Source organism: Giraffa tippelskirchi, chromosome 2, assembly GCF_054371585.1.
Source record: "Giraffa tippelskirchi isolate mGirTip1 chromosome 2, T2T-mGirTip1v1.2.pri, whole genome shotgun sequence".
Lineage (NCBI taxonomy): Eukaryota > Metazoa > Chordata > Mammalia > Artiodactyla > Giraffidae > Giraffa > Giraffa tippelskirchi.
The window spans coordinates 147524566-147541366 of record NC_137276.1 but is presented as its reverse complement, the minus strand read 5'-3'; the positions used below and the strand labels follow the sequence as shown (position 1 = coordinate 147541366).

The following is a 16801-nucleotide window of genomic DNA, read 5'->3' as shown; positions in this document are numbered from 1 at the left end:
ATTATGCTGGTGACAGACCTGCCTGAATAGGGCTTTAGTGGCATCCTTGCTCCAATCTCAGAAAATCTAAACAAAGCAGCCATATAAAATTTTGCTTTCATTTTCACCTTGATCAGAAAATGATCATTATTCCCCTGGGTAGGGTAGTGATATGTTAGGGGCCAAATGGGAGTACATTTTGAGGAGCAACCACTGTCATGAGAGTGATTTGCTTTGTCACCGTCTTGACTCTACAAGCATGGAATGAGCATCAGATGAGAGCAGTTCCACTGTGAGACCTGGGTGTGCAGGTGCTAAACCCTTCTGATAATGACCCCGCCTTGTTGGAAGAATGTGCTCTTCCATTAGAGGTTTTGAATGTGAGTAGCATTTGAATCTTCCAAAATTAATATAACTGATCTCCCTAATCATTCACTGCAGAATAGTTTTAATGGCTATACTCTCTGAAATACGTACTGACAGTGAAATTGCCTTTATAAGGTGTTCTATGACTTTCAACGCTATTATTCCTTAGTAAAATGTATTTTTATGATGGATATTAACAGTTGGTTAGACTCTTTATGCCCATCATATCCATAAATCAGTGCATCTACAATAATTAAGAAAGATGAATTTCTTAAAACATACGTTTATTCTTCCACATAATAAGCTTAAGAACTGGACGGTGCTTATTAATTACCCACTAATATTGAACTTCTCTATAATTAATGGACAACTCTAAATCTAGCCTATCCTTGGGATTTATAAGAGAAGGATTTAAATAGTTTGTAAGACAAGTTCAGTCACTCAGCACACATCTACTGATGGTCTACTGATGGCAAAACTCTCCCTTGCCCCATCCCAGAGTGGGGTGTTGGACCATCAGTAGGATACAGTCTAGCTCTTGAAGGGCTTGCAGTCTCATAGATGAATGAAGAATGTGTACTCTTCATCTGAAATCAGCAATGGGGAGCCTGGAGAATATTAACCTCCTACCCGCTCACATCCAGCCCAGAGGCAAAAAGCCTTCATGGAAGAAGGCAGAGAGGGAAGCCCTGTTAGGGGCAAACCAGATTCAGTTAAAGGGAAGAAAGTAAATACCAAAAGATTTGGATAGAGTTACACTTGATGGAGACTCACCAGGTGGCACTAGTGGTGAAAGAACGTGCCTGCCAATGCAGGAGATATGAGATGTGGGTTCGATCCCTGGGTTGGAAGATCCCCTGGAGGAGGGCTTGGCAACCCACTCCAGTATTCCTGCCTGGAAAATCCCCTGGACAGAGGAGCCTGGAGAACTGCAGCCCATAGGGTCACAAAGAGTTGGACATGACTGAAGTGACTTAGCATGCATGCATGCATTCACACTTGATGGAGGTAAGTGGTGCTTTTACAAAACTAATAAAATCAATCGGAAAAGAAAAACAAGGGATGTCTTCTTTCCTCCCAAGAGGACTAGGAGAAAGGAAACAGCCATTGACTTTTCCCCTATGTGCCATACACTATGCAAATCATTTAATAAATACTGTTCCAATTATGTCTTAAAACAATCCTCTAAGTAGATGCTATATCCATTTCATAGGTGAAGGATGGAGGCTGGAAATGTTAAATAGCTACCAAAATTCACATTCTAGTAACACAGTGAAGATGATGTGCAAATATAAGTGATCTAACTTCAAATACATTTTCTTTCACTTGACAGATGCCAGCACTGAAATTGAAAATTTACAAGCATGTTCATTCATTCATTCTAAGACCCAGTTATTTGCCTGACAGTCAAAATTACCTCTCTCTCACTCCTTTCTTGTAGTTTTAACACTACTCTTCTCTAGCCTTCTGCTTCTTATCCTTTTAAGTTCTTCTAAACTTGTTAGTTATGAAAAATTGATGACTTTATATCCCAGGTCTGCTCTTTGAGAAATATAAATCATTTTGTTACATCAAGCCTCTGATTTGTCTCTTGTTAAGTAGAGGATATTAAGAATCCCTACCCAACAATGTTGGATAGTTTAAGTGAGGTAGTACTTATGAGAGCATCTGTTGGGTGGCTGGGAGGTGCTTTTCAGATTCCTGCTCATTAATGTGTTCATCAAAGATTCTCTCTGCAACAGAAAGTGATACAGACACGGTTCTCTTTGTAGAACAATAGAGTGGTGATGATGGTGAATAATGATGAAGAAAATACAGACAGAGGTCATCAGTTGGCTGCGTAAATAGATGTTTTGTGTGGTATACTTAGTGTTAAAAAACCAAATTGTTATCAATCAACATTTGAAATCAGAAAAATTTACACAACAATCCACCTTCTAAAAGTTAGACTTCCAAAAGAAAGAAACAAATTCTTTTGAAAAAATGGGAATAGTTGTCGATAGTAGTTTGGAGTTTCGATGTTAACTGGAGCCGAGCAGTCCTGTTGCCTAGTCAGAGTGACTGCATGTACTGGTTTGCCTGGCACAGCCTGGTTGATTCCAATTTTCTTAGCATAATTATGGATAACATCCCTCTTCTCTTTGGTTTGGACAATATTTTATGTAGTCCCCTCTTATCCAGTGTGCTGTAGTGTCTTTAGCCCCTAACCCAGATTGCCTTTCACCTTTATCTGCCTGTCTCTATAAGCATTTGAATTTGATTTCTTTTTAAGAACATTTTATTCCTCTTGACTTTGTTTCAATAGCACTCTTCTTTCCAAAGGATGCATGAGTTTGGAGGTCAGAAAGATTTAGCTTCTCCACCTTCAGAAACTGTATTCACCAATCACTCTTGAATGCTTGGAAAGGGTAATGTCCTGTGAAGTGGCACCTGCCCTATGGAGAGCTTCCACCAGCCACAGTGATTCACTGGAAAATTTGGTCAGACCCAGACTGTCCAACAGGACAAGTCATTAGCTCTTCAAGGGAAAAATATCTGGAGTTATCCCCAGAGGCAACTGGTTTGAAACATTCAAACAGTGAAAATAAGATAATATTTCCATTGCTTTATGATAATGGCCTCTTACTTTTGTAGAGATCTTTTCCTTTGACATAGAAGCTTCTCCTTCAACATGTCATGTGAGGTGGGCAGGGAAGTGTTTTTACTTCTAGTTTTATAGATGAGAAAGGTGATTGAGAGGTTAAGTGACATATCCTAAAGTCACCCAGCTCATAGGCTATAGAAGTAGCTGGCTCTCAGTTCTTTTACACTCCTCTTCCCCAACATGCATGCATGTATAACTTTTTTTCTGTTACCTAAGGACATTTTTCTAATCAAGAGGCCCCCTCATGCACACACCATATACCTTACGACATTTTACTTACTGCATATTAGTTGACCACTGGAAATTGTGTATGTAAACTTGCTATGAGCTTTCATCACCTTCCATATGTTGAGAGATATAGTGGTTCAGTAAATATTTATTGTAGGCATACCATGGGCTAGATGTGGTCCCTGACTTCATGATGCTTACAGTCTGGGGAGAACGGGGGACAGATATTATTCAAATAATCACAAAGTGTAAAATTAGAAGCTGTAATTGATGGACCATATAGACATTATATTCCAGTGAAGGGAAGGTACTGAGAGTTGTGAGAGGGAAAGAATTAGGGAGTAGGAAGGGCAGATCTACAAGGAAGAGCCAGAGAAAATTTCTTAGGAAATGAAATGGGACTTGAGGTCTAAAGTAGGGCTGGGTTTAGATAGGAGAAGGAAATGGCAGCCCACTCCAGTATTCTTGCCTGGAGAATCCTGTGGACAGAGGAGCCTGGTGGGCTGCTGTCTATAGCATCACACAGAGTTGGACACGCTGAAGCGACTTAGCATGCATACGTGCATTGGAGAAGGAAATGCCAACCCACTCCAGTATTCTTGCCTGGAAAATCCCAGGGACAGAGGAGCCTGGTGGGCTGCTGTCTATGGCGTCTCACAGAGTCGGACATGGCTGAAGTGACTTAGCAGCAGCAGCAGCAGTTCTAGACAGAGGAAAGAGGTTGTGAAAAGGCCCTGCGGCAGGGTTAAGTTTGGATTATTGGAGAAGCTGGAGAATACCAGTGGGTTACAGCGCAAACAATGAAGGAGGTGGTACAACTTGAAGCTGCCAGATCACATAGGACTTTGGGACTATGTTGAAGGCCTTGGACAGTATTCTGAAAGCAATGGGGAGTTAGTCATAGTTTTAAGCAAGTGAGCAGTTAGATCAGATTTAAATTTTGAAAACATCAGTTTTACTGATTTTAGAAAGTAGAATAGACTGATGGAGGAGTACCAATAGTGGATGTGGACAGGTTATAAGCCAGTGGTCCTGGTGGCTGGGACCAAGAGGTGGGGAGTGAAATTGGAGGGCAGACTTGGTATTGGATTAGAGACAAAGACTGAGAGGGAGACTGTCCATATTACTCCTAGGTTTTTGTCTTGGGTGGTGGAGGTATCATTCATCGAGATAAGGAATGGTGGAGGGGAGCATTTGTTGGGAAGGAGAGATTAGATACTAAGGAGTTAATGCCAGTGGTTTGACTTTTACTGATCAATAGAATCACCAGTGTCCTCTGATTTCTTGGTGGGAAGATGTTATTGCCAGTTTGTAGCAATTCAATCAGTAAGCATTTACCTGAGTTTTTACTATCAGTTTTATCAGCAAATGTGGATATTTCATACTACACAGCCCTCCTCAATGTGAATATCTTGGGTTTCATTGGCAAAAGTCATGGGACTGTAGATGTACCTAGTAGAAGAATTATAATTTAATCCTGAATAATCCTATCATCTCCAACATCCGCATCACTCTCAACTCACACTTTCTGTGCAGCTTCCTTAAACCACTATGCCTAAATCGATTGTAGTTCTTTTCATATGAAATTGTAATTTTTTGTTTCCACCACAACTTTGGAAACTTCTTGAGAGCAAGGACCATGTCACAGTCATATTTGTTGTTTAGGTGTCCAGAATATGCCCAGCACGTGGGATTTAGGCAGCAAATGATTGTTGAGTGAATGTTTTATGTCACAGGCAAGTTTTAAAATTGTCATTCGTTAGTCTCATTTTTGCCCCCCTAACAATGTACTGTAATGACTGTAGAAACATTTCCTAGAAAGTTGTGATAAGGAAGTTTGAGACCTAAATTGAAGTTTGAAACCTAAATTGAAGTCTTTTAGAGAGCAGTTCATTACAGTGTAAAGAAAAGCTATTTTAGTGTTCTGCATTCTGAAATGCAAAATGCTTAGAACCATTGGGTACCTGATTTGGGAGCAGCAGCTGCTGCTGCTAAGTCGCTTAAGTCGTGGCCAACTCTGTGCAACCCCATAGATGGCAGCCCACCAGGCTCCCCCGTACCTGGGATTCTCCAGGCAAGAATACTGAGTTGGAGCTAAATTTTGCCATAATGCTATTACTGTAACAATATTTGGTAACAGATTTGAAGAGGGGAATAAACTGGGCTGGGTCTTACCTCAGCTCCTACCATCCTTTGGTAATAGCTGACAGTCTTTCTGTCATCATTTTACAAACTTCTTTTCTAATTACCTGGTTAGGGACATTTCAAGCATCACAGTTTATTGTCTGGTACCAATACATTAATTAATTTAAAATATTAAATTTTCTTGGTTAGTTTTTTTTTCTTTTAATACTTTGTTAGTGTTATTCCTTTCCCAGAGCTTCCAACTTATTCTTGACAACTGATGTAAATCCACCAGGAACTTGCCTAGTCTGTGTATCCAAGAGGCTCTGTTCAAAACTCTTTTTCTGAGAGCTGGTGCCCATTCTGAATGTCATACAGAGCCATCCATCAAGCCCTCCCACGGGCAGAGGTGGATGAGCCGCTGGTATTGTATCAAGTGCTTCTGCAGCTCACGGGGCTTGGTCTTAGACATTTGTCTTTAGCTGCAGAGTGGCAAGGTCCAGAAAGGAGAGTACAGGCTGTTCTCTGATGAGAAAGACAAGCAAGCCTGAGTGGGCATGAATGTGTGAGTATTAAGCTCGCAAAACAAGTGCAGGAATCAAAGCAGGCCCTTTTAATGTCCAAAGTCAACATTCAATGTGGCCCTGTGGCATATAAATGGTTAACTCTTTTAAATAAGCTATCTTTTAAGTAACACTGAGCCCTCTTATTTGGCATGAGATGGGTATTCCTATTTAATTGTTTTTATTAATTGAAAGTTATCTTCTTTGTCATACTTAAAATACTGATTTTCAAACAAATGAGTTATTCTGGAAAAGGCATTTGCTTGGTGCCCAGAGAAATGTTGGTTTTGCAGCCAAGCTCTGTACTTGAGTTGCCTTGTGTCTCAGGACAAGCCTCTTGACCCCCTGAGCCTCAGATATGCTGCAAGTATTGAAAGGAATGTGTCACACGTGTCATGTGTGTAGCATATATGGAACAAATGGCAGATTTTATTTATACTCATGCAAATATTTTACTGGACATAATTAAATCATCTCTAACGGTGGATACATCAGTGTTTTGCAAATATTTTCCTCTCCACATGAGTTTATGAATGTCACATTTTTGTACTTTTCTTGGGTGATTTTGCTGTTTAAAATGGCCCCCAAGTGCAGTTTTTGAGGTCTAAAATCTTGATCCTTTCTTTTTCGTATCTCCCACACTTGGTTGTTTGGTCCTCTTGTTAACTCTATTTTCAAAATATATCTAGAATCAACCACTTATTACTACTTCCACTGCTACCACCCATGGCCCTAGTTACCATCATTTCTTACTTGGATTACTGCAATGTTTTGGGTCTCTTTGCTTTTATTTCAGATTCCTCACAGTCTAGAGTTTAGAATGAACAGAGGCCAGATGAGCGTAAGATCCTCCAGTGACTGCCTAGCCAGCCCAAAATAAAAGTCAAAGCCCTTACAAGGACTGGTTTGACGTCTCATCACCTCTCCAGTGTCATCTCCTTCTGCTCACTCTACTCCACTCACTGGTCATTGGTTTATTTGCAACGCCTTGAATATATAGGATATACTTTGCCTCACAGCCTTTGCACTGACTGTTTCTTCTGCTGAAATTGCATTTGTTCCAACTCTCTATATGGGCAACTTTCTCATTTTTAAAAAAAATACCATCTTCTCAACATGACCTATCCTGACCATCTTAATCAAAATTGTTAACTTCTGATGACTGTCTCCCCAAATCCGTATTTTATTTTTGGTCTATTTTTTATAACTTTTTTATTATGGAAAAATTTTAAACATTTACAAGAGTAGAATATAACGAAGCTCCATATATCATCACCCAATTTCAATGGTTTTCAACTATAACCAGTCTTGTTTCATCTATCCGTATCCACTGCTCACCTCCCCAGATTATTCTGAAGCAAGCCCAGAGTCATATAACTTTGTTATTCAGTAAATTGTTGTTTCTTTATGATTTAGAATAACTTGTTTTGTAAGTATTACATATACATTTATAAGTGCATGTATGATGCATTTTATACACATGGATTAGATAGCTATTTAAGGATAACATTAAGTGCCGACTGGAAAATTATTTTCTACAAGATCAAAGTGTGGAAATACAAAATCATATAATTACATTTGTTATACAGTCGGTTCTCATTATTTGGGTAGTTTTGTTCTATAAAGTTGCTGTGAACACTGAATTAATAACCACTGAATCATATCTCCTCAGGGAAATGCCTGATTGAGTTAGGATTCTGTGAGCCTCTGGTCATAAGATTTTCATCAACTAGTCAATACATAACCTTGTTTATGTGTGTTTCTATTTAAAGGCATCTTATTTAATAAATGTTGTTGATTCATTAGCATTGAACTCATGGCCAACAGCTATTAATACTATAAGTCAGGCCTGAATGAAGCATATCTAACAAATGTATTTTCTCAATAAGTCACATCAGCACTATACTTGTGGGCTGTTTTAAATAGGAAAATCACCCACAAAAAAGTATGAAAATGTGACACTAAATTGACCATGGAAAGGACTCTTGTTCACAGTCATGAAAACTGAAACAAGAAAGCAGACCACTGTCTTGTCTAACCTCAGCTGGATCTTCTGTGTTAGGTGACTCAAATACTTTGCCACTCTGCGAGTGTCCATGAATAACTGCAAAAACATTAATTTGATTTGGGGTTACAAACACATTTTTGTGAGTAGGCGAAATTATAAATTGGAATCTATAAATAATGAGATTGTGTTTTAGTGTCTAACAACAAAGATTATTTTATAGGTTTTATCTTGTACTTCCATTAGAAAGCACATAATGTCTGTCTGTCTCTCATTTTGTCATGTAAACTGCCTCTGATACTTGTTTCCTAGACCAGTGGTTCTCAGGCAGGGTGATTTTTCCTTGCAGGGAACATTTGGCAATGTCTGGAGACAATTATCAGCATCTGGTGAGTAGAGCCAGAAAAGCTGCTAAATATTGCATAAGGCACAAGACAGCTCCCACAACAAAGATTCAGACCAAAACGCTGGAGCAGGGTGACACTCAAATTCTATCATTCCTGCTTTATTGATTAGCTGAAGTATTTTTATAGGGAGAAACTTCTCGCAGTTTAATTATAAACTTGGATTACCCTGAGGTATAAATCATATTGAAGTGGCAGAATTTAAACACAGTGGTGTTCAATATTTTTCTGTCTTTGGCCAGCAGGAGCCTATTCAAGTATGTTCCTGCCTTGGTCTGTTTTCCTTCCTTCCTTCCTCCCCACCTTTCCTCCCTCTGTCTCTCTTTCTCCCTCTTTCCTCCCTTTCCACCCTTTCTCCAATCTTTTAATAAAATAGATGACATACTTATTTAATATATTTACTATATATTATGTATTGCCCCCGCCCCACTGGAGAAAGCATGCTTGTTTGTTTTCTCTTCATGAATATATCTAAGTATCTAAAATATTATCTGGCACATAGTTGACGCTTAATTATTGATTAACTGAATGAATAATAGTGACTGATTGGAGGGAGTACTATTTTAGATTGTGTGATCAGGGATAGTCTCTGTAGGTGATACATTGATATAAGATCTGAGTGGCAAGAGGTGTCGGCCATGTGAAGAACTGGGGAGAGAGCATTCTAAACAGAAGGAAGTCTTAATGCAAAGGTTTGGATGCACAAAGTAGTTTGGCTTATTTGAGGATCAAAAAGAAGACTATTGTGGCTGGAGCAGATTGGCAAGGAGAAATGGTGAAAGGTGAAGCTGAAGAGGTAGGCAGGGTGGAGCTCTCATTGGCCGTGGTAGAGTTTGTATTGTGTTGTTTGATGGGAAGAGATTAGAAGGTCTTAAGTAGAAGACTTGATCTGATTTATATAGTGAAAAGAAACACTCAAGTGCTATGTGAGGAAGCGGCCTTTGGAGGACAAAGATGAAAACAAGGAGACTAGTTAGGAATCTCTTGCAGTTAGTTGAAGGTTAGATGGGGTGAGGTGTGTATGTGTGTGTGTATGTGTTGGGAAGAGTGACAATGGAGAAAGAGAGAGGTGGTTTAAATATGAAAAAACAGAAACATATATTCTGACAACATATGCAATTACCTAAGAGGTCTTGAAAGTTATTATGATAATAAGTACTTGTATAATGGGCAAAGTATGCATTTGATAGTGGCTACATCAAAGCACAGATTCTTACAGCAGCACATGATTGTCATTAGCATTGTCAAATATTTTCAGTCTCTAACTTACTGGGAAGGGTAGAATGTGCTTCCTCATTTCTTTGTGGTTGGTTGAAGCCAGTAAGTTGTGAATGGAAGTGATATGTGTCACACAGGCCTGGAGCATTTGATATGTGTCTGTGTGACACGCTAGAGGTCTCCTTTCCACTGTAATGATGAGATGGTGACTACTCTGTCAGCCTGGGTTTTGCCTTCAGTGACTACAGTGAGAGCCCTTCATGGTCAACCAGCAAGAGGCATGTAGCATGAGTGAGTAATAAATCCCTGTTCTTATAAAACACTCTGATTTTAGGTTTTTAAAAAACTGCAGCATAATCTACTTCATTATGATTGCTACATGGCACAAAGGGCAAAATCTTTAAGATGGAAAAACCAAGCCATCTTCCAGGAAGTGTCTGGGGATGACCACAATTTAGAAATGGTCTCCACAGCCTTTGAGACAAATATGTTAACAAGTTGGGATAAAAAAGGTGTAAAATATGCCTGGACATGGGATTAAAAATGTAATATTCTTCCAAGAGTGGTATTTTTATCAGTCTATTTATTAGGGAAAGGAGTTTTTGAAAGAACCTTTGACCTGGCTGACTTCAGTCCAGCACTGGGCTAATTGAAAATCTTACCATGTAAAATATAAGTCAAGACAGCAGGAACCCAGACAGAGAAAGAGATAAGGGATTTCAAGATCATGGGTGGTGCTGGAGATTAAACAAATAAAAAAAAATGTAGAAGAAAAAGGTAGAGAATTAATGAAATACCTGACTGGATTTTGGTCTGCTTGCAGTTGCTGAGACTGAGTCTGGAAGATACAATCATTTCAGCCACCTTCCTAATCAATACTGCGAGCCAGGACCAAATTGTACAGTACACGAAACAGTCTGGGAGGAGTTGATGAGACCTAGACACCATGATATATTTGGCCTGACTCACTCACTCACTTTGTGCCACATTGGAGTCAGCTTCGATAAAAATACAGTACCAAGGGATTTTTTTTTCCCTCCCTCATGTCTTAGTGTCCCCTTGATTAACAAATCTGACCAGAATTTGTTTCCTTTTGCAGTGTTTGTGAAAGGTTTTATAACCTAGCACCAAACAGATACCTATGTTTCCTTTCTGGAAAATTATGTGATAAGCCAGAGTAACACATGAACCTCTCTTTGAAAGAGTTAACCAGGACTATATATTTGATTTCTTGATTCTCAAGGCTGAAAATAGGAGATTAGGTAAGCTTGCAGGAGAATGAGATAGGTGCAAATGATGAAATCGGAATTACATTCCTGGGTAACTTTCCAGGAGTGTTCTCAGTTTAATAAAGGGTGAGATGCCAAGTCTGAAGTGTATATATTATTTTTTAAAGGTAGAGTATATCCCTATAGGACTTCCTTGGTGGCTCAGATGGTAAAGAATCTGCCCACAATGTGGAAGACCTGGGTTTGATCCCTGGATCAGGAAGATTCCATGGAGAAAGGCATGGCAATTCTTTTTCTTGGAATTCTTGCCTGGAAAATCCCATGGATGGAGGAGCCTGGTGGGCTATAGTCCATGGGGTCGTGAAGAGTCAGACTCGACAGAGACTTCACTTTCACTTTTCACTTTCATGCATTGGGAAAGGAAATGGCAACCCACTCCAGTGTTCTTGCTTGGAGAATCCCAGGGACGGGGGAGCCTGGTGGGCTGCCATCTATGGGGTCGCACAGAGTCAGACACGACTGAAGCGACTTAGCAGCAGCAGAGACTATCTGGGCTTCCCTGGGGGCTCAGTGGTAAAGAATATGCCGCAATGCAGGAGATGCAGGAGACGTGGGTTCTATCCCTGGTTCTGGAAAATCCTCTGGAGGAGGAAATGGCAATCTACTCCAGCATTCTTGCCTGGAGAATCCTATGGACAGAGGAGGCTGGTGGGCTATAGTCCATATGGTCGCAAAGAGTCAGACATGACTGAAGTGGCTGGGCATGTGCATGCACGCACACACATTCACAGAGACTATCTAAAGAAATATTTGAGGGAAAAAATCTGTGAACCTAGAATTCTATAACTACTGAAAATATCCTTCAGGAATGAAATCAGGTGAAATAAAAACATTTTCAGGAAAAAGAAAGAACTTATTGGTAGCAGATCTACTCTGAAAGGATGAAAAGAAATTCTATAGATGCAGAAGAGAAATGATACCAGAAGGAAACTTGGGACATAAGGAATGAGGAAAGTGCAACAAAAATGGTAAATATATAAGACTATTCTTCTCTTTCTGAGTTCTTTAAATATGCTTGATGCTAGAAAGTAGAAACTAGAATATTGTCACTGAAGTTTTTAGTGAGTGTAGATATAATATATAAAACAGTTAGAAAGGGGAAGGATAGAGAGATTTCTATGGTAGTAAGATTTTTACATCCCACTTGAAGTGGTAAAGTTGATTCTATATAGACTACAAGAAGTACGTATATTATAATCCCTAGAATAACCACTAAAAAATTATACTGAGATATAATAAAAACACATTAGATGAATTAAACACTAGAAATGTTTAAATAACTCGAAGTCAGGGAATGGAAAAAATAAATGAGTAATAGTGGAAATGAACAAAAAACAAATGATAAAATGGTATCCTTAATTTTACTATGATTATATTAAATTCAAAAGTTGTAAATACACCAATTAAAAGACAGAGATTGTCAGGATGGGTTAAAAAATAATGAACAAACTACATGATGTTTATATGAAACTTACTTTAAACAAAATGATGTAGGGAGGTTAAAAATAAAACAGTGGGAAATGATATGCCATCTAAACACTAATCAAAAAAAATGGGGGTGGTTATTTGAATATCTGACAGTGTAAACCTTTGAGCAGAATAAATTACCAGGGCTAAAGAGAAGTGCATGACATCATGATTAAAGGGCCAGTTTACTGAGAGGAAATAGTGGCTCTAAATGTGATGATGCACTTATCCAGAAGCTACAAAACACATGAAATGAAAAGTAATATAACTTAAAGGAGAAGCAGACAAATCCACAATTCTTATTTGAGATTTCCAAATTTCTCTCTCAGTAATCCATAGACATAGTAGACAAAAAATCAGCAAGGACATAAAAGACCTAAACAGTGTTATCCACCAACTACATTTAATTGACATATATAAGATATTCTACCTGGTGATTGCATATGAAATATTCTTTCTTAAGTGCCCATGAGAAATTCACCAATATAGACCATATTGTTGGTCAAAACAAACGTTAACAAGTTGAAAGGAATTGAAATAATACAAAGTATGTTCTCTGACCAAAACAGAATTAAACTAGAAATCAATACTGGAAAGATATCAGAAAAATCTCCAAACTCTTGGAAACTAGAAACACTCTCCTAAATACCATATACCTGTTCTGTATGCTGCAAAATACAAAAAATTGATGAAAGAAATCAAAGAAGACAAAAATAAATGGAGTGACATATGTGTTAATGAATACTCGATATAGTAAAGATGTCAATTACCTCCAAATTGATACATAGTGTAATTCCAGTCAAAATCATAGCGGAATATCTTAACTATATAAACAATCTGATTCTAAATGTTATGTAAATAGGCAAAGGAATTAGAATATCCGAAACAATTATAAAGGTGAAAAACGAAATTAGAGAAATTTAAGACTCACCATAAAGCTATAGTAATAAGACAGTGTGGTATTAGTGAAAGGATAGATACATAGACAGGTGGAACTAACTGAGTAGAGAATTCAGTAATCAATCCACATGGCCAACTGATTTTTTTTTTTTTGCAAAAAAGCAAAGACAGTGAAGAAAGGATAGTCTTTTCAACCAACGCATTAAAACAATTAGATGTATACATGCAGAAAAAGGAAACTAAATTTAAACCTCATTCCCTCTATACAAAAATTAACTTCCAATGAATGATAAATCTAAACTCACGGCATTAAACTATCAACTTTCAGAAAAAAAAACATAAGAAAATCTTTGTAACCTAGAAGTAAACAAGGAGTTATTAGACGTGACACCAAAATTGGTAAGTTGCACTTCATCAAAATTCAGTGTTTTTGCTTTGCAAAGACTCTTTTAAGAGAATGAAAGTAAAAGCTATGAACTGTGAGAAAATATTTGCAAATCACATATCTGACAAAGGACTTGCATTCAGAATTTATGAACAACTTTCAAAGTTCAACAGTAAGAAAATAAACAACTTAATTTTTAAAATGGGCAAAAGGCTTTAACAGATATTTGACCAAAGTATATATAAAGATGGAAGGCTAACACATGAAAAGATATTCAGCATCATTAGCCATTTGGGAAATGTGAATTAAAACCAAGGTGAGAAAGCGCTACACATCTATTAAAATGGCTAAAATTGAAACATACTGACAGTAATACTCAGTGCTTGAAAGGATGTGGAAAAATTGGAAATCTTGTGAACTATTAGTATAAGTGCTAAATGGTATAGTCACTCTTTTCTTTAGTATGACAATTCCTTATAAAGTTACCATGTGATTTACCATGTGATCTGATTAATTGTGTTCTGGGGCATTTATCCCAGAAAAAATGAACACACGTTCACACAAAGACCTATACACAAATTTGTGTAGTAAATTATTTATAATTACCACAAACTGGAAGCTACCCAAATATCCTTCAGAAGGTAATGGATAAACATCTATTGTACACTCATACAATGGAATACTACACAGCTGTAAAAGGGAATAAACTCTTTAAACATACTACAAAGTGAATGGATCTCAAATGCATTGTGCTAATGGAAATGTCAGATTCAGGAGATTATATGCTATACAATTTCATTTGTACGTCATTTGGGAAAGCTGATCCTATATGATGGTGGTTGTCAGGAGCTAGAGGTGTGGGAAAGATTTGAGAATAAAAGTGTAACAGGTTAAGGAAACTCTGTCTTGATTATGATGGTAGTGACATGAATCAGTGTGTGTGTGTGTGTGTGTGCGCTTCAGTTATGTCCGACTCTTTGTGACTCTATGAACTGTAGCCTGCTATAGGGATTCCTGACCCAGGGATCAAACCTGCATCTCTTATGTCTCCTGCATTGGGAGGTGGGTTCTTTACTACTAGTGCCACCTGGGAAGCCCACATGAATTAAATAGATGTGATAAAATTCACCAAAAAAAAAAAAAATAGAGTCAATTTTACTATCTGATGATTTTAAAACAGGAAAAAAGAGAAATATTTGGACATAAAGACTGTAGAAGCTGATAAATCTGCTTTATGTCTCCAGTTTACAATGGTGTTTTTGATGTTGAACAGAAGAAAACAAAAACTGTGAACTTGTTCTGTTTGAAAATCATACACGTCCCCAAGTCACTGGAGGAAAACATGTTTTAGAAGCAAAAAAAGAGTCAAAAAGAAAAAGAAATCAAATTTGGAGAAAGTGCACAGTGAAGACAAATGCCACCGGCTGCCCTTGGAGAACAGCGTTAATCACTTGTGAAGGGGCTCAGAAGCCCAGAGCATCATGTAAGAGTCATAATGACAGGCTCTCCCAACCTGTTCACCAGGGATCAAGGTAAACTGTGGAATCGCCAGAGCCTGAAGAGAAGAATCTTGAAATACATCCACAGGAATGTTCAAAGATCCTGCAACTCCCTTGTGGTTAAAAGACATCAGTGAGAGAGAACGCATGACTTTGGCCTGCTTGGAACAACACCAGCCCTCCCTCATGTAGGATTTGGTATGCTGAAAGCAGAGTGTGTTGACACTCAAGAATTGTAAGGGAAGGAATAAAGCAAGTGTTGAACATGTGAGAAACTGGGCTAAGCTGTAACACGCTGTGCTCCATAAGCGGTCCTGATCTGGAAAGAGCTGCTTCGGCCCAGCCTAGTGCAGTGATGCTTCTGACAGTCATGGGTGGGGCTGGAAGCTGTGAGAGCCCCTCAGCTCAGGGACCCTCCCCTGCCTCTGGAGGTCCATAGCTCAAGTTGAACTGCCATTTGGAGGCCTGGCTCTCTCTGTGAAGGGACAGGTCTCATAACACTCAGGACTCCACATCCGTGTCTATGAGTTTAGCACGAGGCAGGAAGAAATTTGTGTCCCTGTAATGTCTGTGCGTGCATGTGTGCTGAGTCCCTTCAGTCGTGCCCACCTAACTGTGTGTGACCCCATTTACTGTAGCCCGTCAGGCTCCTCTGTTCAAGGGATTGTCCAGGCAAGAATACTGGAGGGGGTAGCCATTTCGTCCTCCAGGGGATCTTCCCGACCCAAGAATTGATCTCACTTCTCCTGTATCTCCTGCATTGCAGGTGAATTCTTTTAACCTCTGAGCCACCAGGGAAGCCCATGATGTCTGTAGGACCATTTATTTGGTTAGGTCAGCAAAATGCCCAAGTGATACAGAGAAGCATATCAGACTAAAGTATACTGACAATTTTCTGGTGAGCTTTCTCTGGTGGTGTGGGGCAGAGGATAAACCCTGGGGCCTTTTCTAAGCCATGGTGTTGTCCCAACTTCAGACCTGTGGCCTGAAACAATTGTCTATTGTATTCCAATTTAGAACTCACTCAATCCTGTGTCTCAGACCCAGAACTGAGGCCGGGAAAGACTGAATGAGTTGCCTTAGGCAGCACAGTCGTTAATGCTCACGCTGGCTTTAATGCTGATCTTTTAACTCCAGAGTGAGGCAACAGATTAAAAAAAAAAATATTCCTAATCTTATAGGCCTATCTAATTTATGAGGGAAAACTTTGCTTTCTCGTGGGGGAAAATTAGGTAGGTTAGATAGATAGATAGATAGATAAACAGGCAGACAAAATCTCAGGTACTTGACAAGGCTATTTTTCTTTTACCTTAATATAACACAGTGCAATAAAACTACACCTACAAGCAAGAGAGGAAATAATAGGAAAACATCCCTTCCCAGGCACAACCCAATAAGACACTATTATATCCCGTGTACATGAGTGGTAACTGGCCAGAGGTTGCTCTGATCTAGCACATCCAGAAAAGAGAAAGAGAGTGGCTTTCATAGAGGAGCTCACAATACAGACTGCAGTTAGAAAGGCAGACAATTAGAAACAATAAAGGTAATCCTGAAGGAAAAAGGTATAGGCAAGCTTTACTTAAATAAAGGATGGGACATATTCGTTTATTGGTGATAAACAAGTGGTGGAAGTGGAACAAGCAGTCGCTGGAAGATGGAGGGCTTGGGGAGTAATGCTCTCACCTCTGATCCTCGGGTGTCATCAAAGATCTAGTTGCCTCTTTTGT

General features: G+C 38.9%; 1 protein-coding gene across 2 annotated transcripts in view; it reads right to left on the bottom strand.

The window, feature by feature from the left end:
- KCNMB2 (potassium calcium-activated channel subfamily M regulatory beta subunit 2) overlaps nucleotides 1-16801 on the bottom strand; it is a 283118-nt gene that overhangs the window by 84482 nt on the left and 181835 nt on the right. The gene's annotated exons all lie outside the window — the stretch shown is intronic.